Raw genomic sequence first — 6,000 nt, 5'->3', positions numbered from 1 at the left:
AAATATATCGAGTCTTACAGAAAGGAGTGTGTTTCCTTGGGCTACAACCCAACAGAAATCTCACAGTGGTGACCCCGATATGAGGCACACTGTTCCACCTCTCCGCAAATTCGACATTCCATCTGTCTGATTTCGCCTTGTACACCTGGACCTCATCGGCCCCCTTCCCCCCTCAGAGGACTTCTGTTATGTTCTTCCTTGCATCAGTCATTTATCTTGGTTGGTAGAGGCTGTACCTCTCACCAAAACAACTTGTGAAACTGTAGCTAAGGCTTTTGTTTCTTCCTGGATTTCCCACTTCAGCTGCCCCGCTACTGTCACCACCAACCAGGGCCAGCAGTATGAATCAGCACTCTTCGCCCAACTCTGCCAGCTGTGTGGTAACAACAAATGTCACACGACTGCCTACCACCCTGAAGCAAATGGACTGGTAGAATGATGGCATCGCACTTTTAAGACAGCACTGCAGTGTCAATACAGTCTTTGGACCGAGCCCTCCTGTGGGTACTCCTCGGCTTAAGGTCATCGTACAAACCAGATATCGAAGGCACCATGAGTCAGTTCGTCTATGGTGAAAACCCTGTGTCCTCCCTGGGGAGCTTTTACAACCTACATCCCCTGACAATTCCATCCCCGTTCCCAACGTTGTCATAGGCTGGATCCGAATGCATTTTATAAACATTTCCCTGACCCTCCATCTAGCCATTCTCCCCCCCCCCTCCCCCCTCATTCCTACATGCCCTCTGATCTCCTTTCATGCAAGATCATTTTCTCTGCGATGACACCATCTGGGTCCTACTTTCCCCACCAATTCAGTCCCCAGGCCCATTGGAGGTCATAAACTGCACTGATAACATGATGGACATCTGGGTTAAAGGGTTTCTCTCCACCGCGTGAAATCGGCACACCTCGACCCAGTGCCCTTCATGCCTGACAACATTATGCAGCCTCCCAGCACTGAGGACTCACACTCAAGCTATGACCCCTCAGAGCTGCCGCCACAGCCCTCACCTGAACACGCATCTGTGTCTTCAACGCTGTTCCTCGGGTTCTCACTCTCTCTCTCTGCCTCCTCCCCTCTACCCCTTCTAGTGGTTCTGCAAACCTACATCCTGCCCAAATGTGTGGAGGACATCACCATCCTCATTGATGTTGACCACATCTTCATCCTGCTGCAAGACAACTCACCCCACCCGACCGGGGACCCAGCTTGTCAGACGACCGCCCGCTCCCATGTGGGGTCGACTGCATGCTCCTCTGAGCTACGGTAACCCCGCTAGGGAGGGTGACAGCTCAAATGCTGCCAGCTGATCATGCAGGGTACACAGTCCCTCCCACATCACTCCATCCTTACACACAGGCCGATGACTCGTCCGCCCACACCACCTACAGGAGTTCCACATCCACCTCCCAGTGTGGTCCCTGCTGGAAATGGACATCCCCATCACATCACTGTGGACATGCCCCCCCCCCCCCCCTTCCACTGCCCTGAAACCATGCTCCACACTGTGGGGGAAGGGGGGGGGCAGTCGGCGTATGGCATCAACAAGTATGAACGACATATCTCCATCTCCGCCATCACACGTTCTTTGGCTCTGTAACCTAGCAGCCCACGCCATCTTGCTTGTTCAGTTCACTGTATGATTTGTGGTAATGTGGGTGTCAGTATGAAATATATCAAGTCTACAACCCAACAGAAATCCCACAAGTCTATGGGAGGAAACAAATGAAAAAAGTCAACACAGCTCATTGTAGGTTCGAATATTGACTGGTTAATCATTCTTTCTTTTGAAGTAATACCAGTCTATAGATTTTCTATTGGTCAAACCATGTATTCTTTATTTCAACTGAAACCACTCTTTTAATATTTTAGTTGGCTGTTGGCTGAGCTATCCATTTGTTCTTATGAATGAAAGCAATCTGCAGAACTTTCATTAGTTGAATTAAAGTACTGGTATACAACTAGAGTACACATACCCCCAGATGGTAGTCCTACCTCCAGGGATATTGGTACATGAAGACATGTCAGGGGTACACCAAAGCTAAAATAAGCATTATACATATTCATTTACATATGTACTGAATAGATAATTTAAAAGTGATTAATATATTGCTGTGGATAATGTTAATCTATATATTATTGACATATAACTAATTAACCTGATACATTGTTGGGGTTACAAAATCCAAAATAAAAATTACTTTAGTAGTACATGAAGAAGAGAGGAACAGTGCCAAATTTTAGTGACTGTTTGCATTCCCTTTTACTGAGAAGGTGTAATGATGTCCATTAATTAAGAATCATTTGAATTTAGCCCTAAAATATTTATTCTCAATGTGTTGGTGTGGAAGGTGTACATATTGTGCGGAAAATTACATCATTAGCAAAAACATACCCATGCATACTAACATGTTTACATTTTACAGCTTTTGAAAAGTAGCAAGTATTTCACAGGCATGAAAAGTACAGTTCAAACTCACATTTTGGTTCTTCAGTTTTACAGTTTGGCTAATTTCTAGCTATCATTGTAAACAGTTTGCAACCATGTTCACACCCTCTGGACATTGAGAGTAATCATGTGGGTTGCTTGCTTCCTGGCACAGTCAGTAATGAGCAGAAACATTCAATTGTTTTGACATAGTTAATCGCATTGTTGACTAAGCTCCATTATTGATTGTTGTCACTGTTATTGTTTTTCTAGTATTTGATTTTAACTGAGTACCAATAATTAGCTTGTAGTTAATTTTTTCACCCATATTTATATATAGGCACTTATTAAAAGTTAACTTTGTCTTTGGATCAAAATGTCAAAATCCTAATTGGTGTGGGAATGTCTGAAATCATATGATGGGATAACAGGTGACCATATATATATAAAGGCAGTGGGCTGTATAGTATCTGCAAGGGTGATTTATGTTCTGAAACTACACTCCTGGAAATTGAAATAAGAACACCGCGAATTCATTGTCCCAGGAAGGGGAAACTTGATTGACACATTCCTGGGGTCAGATACATCACATGATCACACTGACAGAACCACAGGCACATAGACACAGGCAACAGAGCATGCACAATGTCGGCACTAGTACAGTGTATATCCACCTTTCGCAGCAATGCAGGCTGCTATTCTCCCATGGAGACGATCGTAGAGATGCTGGATCTAGTCCTGTGGAACGGCTTGCCATGCCATTTCCACCTGGCGCCTCAGTTGGACCAGCGTTCGTGCTGGACGTGCAGACCGCGTGAGACGATGCTTCATCCAGTCCCAAACATGCTCAATGGGGGACAGATCCGGAGATCTTGCTGGCCAGGGTAGTTGACTTACACCTTCTAGAGCACGTTGGGTGGCACGGGATACATGCGGACGTGCATTGTCCTGTTGGAACAGCAAGTTCCCTTGCCGGTCTAGGAATGGTAGAACGATGGATTCGATGACGGTTTGGATGTACCGTGCACTATTCAGTGTCCTCTCGACGATCACCAGTGGTGTACGGCCAGTGTAGGAGATCGCTCCCCACACCATGATGCCGGGTGTTGGCCCTGTGTGCCTCGGTCGTATGCAGTCCTGATTGTGGCGCTCACCTGCACGGCGCCAAACACGCATACGACCATCATTGGCACCAAGGCAGAAGCGACTCTCATCGCTGAAGACGACACGTCTCCCTTCGTCCCTCCACTGGAGGCGGGCTGCACGATGTTGGGGCGTGAGCGGAAGACGGCCTAACGGTGTGCGGGACCGTAGCCCAGCTTCATGGAGACGGTTGCGAATGGTCCTCGCCGATACCCCAGGAGCAACGGTGTCCCTAATTTGCTGGGAAGTGGCGGTGCGGTCCCCTACGGCACTGCGTAGGATCCTACGGTCTTGGCGTGCATCCGTGCGTCGCTGCGGTCCGGTCCCAGGTCGACGGGCACGTGCACCTTCCGCCGACCACTGGCAACAACATCGATGTACTGTGGAGACCTCACGCCCCACGTGTTGAGCAATTCGGCGGTACGTCCACCCGGCCTCCCGCATGCCCACTATACGCCCTTGCTCAAAGTCCGTCAACTGCACATACGGTTCACGTCCACGCTGTCGCGGCATGCTACCAGTGTTAAAGACTGCGATGGAGCTCCGTATGCCACGGCAAACTGGCTGACACTGACGGCGGTGGTGCACAAATGCTGCGCAGATAGCGCCATTCGACGGCCAACACCGCGGTTCCTGGTGTGTCCGCTGTGCCGTGCGTGTGATCATTGCTTGTACAGCCCTCTCGCAGTGTCCGGAGCAAGTATGGTGGGTCTGACACACCGGTGTCAATGTGTTCTTTTTTCCATTTCCAGGAGTGTATATTAATTAAAGAAATTCAAATAAAATTAACCAATGACGACAAATATTTCTTGTGGAAAAAGAAAATAGGAAAAATTATTTCTTATATGCTTTCTGTTCATGTAATCACAGAAAGAGAAATATTAGCGATGGGTGCAAACCAGTCTGAAGGTGGTGACGGAGCTTCAACACATTTAAATTATTATTCATTTATCTCAACATAAATTTATAATGTAGCACCAGTTATTGAACTTTTAAAAGCAACCAAAAATTCATACATGTTCCCAGAAGTATGAAGAGTTCGTATGTAAGTCAATGCTGCACCAGTGCTCTTGAAATCAACATCTAACATGCAGCTTAGCAAACAGAAAGCTGTCTTAGCATTGTGATGGGAGACGCTTGTAATGGAACTGTCAACACACACCTCCTACTTTCTTTTCTCCCCAAAGAACCCAATACACTACAACTGAAAGTTAAGAATTTTCGGGTTCAGTATTATAATTATACTTATTGTTTTCTTAATTATCAAAGAGATGGATTTGATAGAAAATACTTTTTATTTATGAAATATTAAGTAATTGGATCTCTATGGTTAATAAAAATTAATTATATCAGCTGTAGATCTAGCTGACGTGGATTGTTGGACTGTAAATTCATTTAGTAAATGATTTTATAACGTTCGAAGTTGAACATGTGATATGAAGAAAATAAAACAGATGATCAAGAAGCAGATAGAAACAATGTCTGAATTGTGTTATTGAACCTGATCTTATCCACTACATATGAGTATTTTTATTTACAGAGAGCTACAATACTTTTTGAGGAATAAATCCATCAAAGAGCAGTAAGAAATGAATATTTAGCACTTACTCTTCTCACCTGATAATTTCTTGCACATGCTTAGCAATGTAAACAAAATAATGCACTTTCTTTGAATTTTATTTTTGTTGAGTCTTTATTTGATATTAGGCAAGATTTATTTATTTATTTATTTAAATCCCATAAATTTTAAACATCTAGATATTTGCATGGGTGTGGGACATGTCAGATTGTTACAAATTATACAGAAGGAACACATAAAAAACCCTCTTGCAAGAGGAGATACAGGTATGAGACAAAATACACATTAAGAGGTACAGACAAAATTACACTTAAAAAAGTTAAAATAAAGGTAGATCTTAATAGCTACATAAAAGACATAGTAATGTCAACAATGATTCAAACTATTGTAATGCATAAGAGTACATCAGATTTAATTACAAGAAAAAATCAGAGTTAACACAATCGAAATATTCTTCAGCTGAATAAAATAAATTATCTGTTAGATACGGTAGTGTTTGAGCTGTTGTTTAAACTTGGGAAGCTCATGGACAAGTGATTTCAGTGATGGTTGGAGAGCATTGATCCCCTTGCAGCTCTTGTAATGGACTTCTTTTTGTTCAATACTAATGTTTTTTAATTCATAATGGACATCCATCTTCCTCCTGGTATTGTGGGAATTGCATGAATCATTGGTTTTGTGTAGTTGCTCATTTTTACAAATGAAACTTAACAGGATGTTGATCATGTCTCAATTTGGGACCTCGGTGTCTGGGATGTTTTAAAAGAGAATCCAGATATCAGTACTACTTTCATTAATGTTTTAATGATCAAGAATCCGGAATTATTTGAAAAATTTAGATGGAAAGCA

Source organism: Schistocerca nitens, chromosome 2 (genome assembly GCF_023898315.1).
Source record: "Schistocerca nitens isolate TAMUIC-IGC-003100 chromosome 2, iqSchNite1.1, whole genome shotgun sequence".
NCBI classification, from domain to species: domain Eukaryota; kingdom Metazoa; phylum Arthropoda; class Insecta; order Orthoptera; family Acrididae; genus Schistocerca; species Schistocerca nitens.
Note: the sequence above shows the minus strand (reverse complement) of the source record.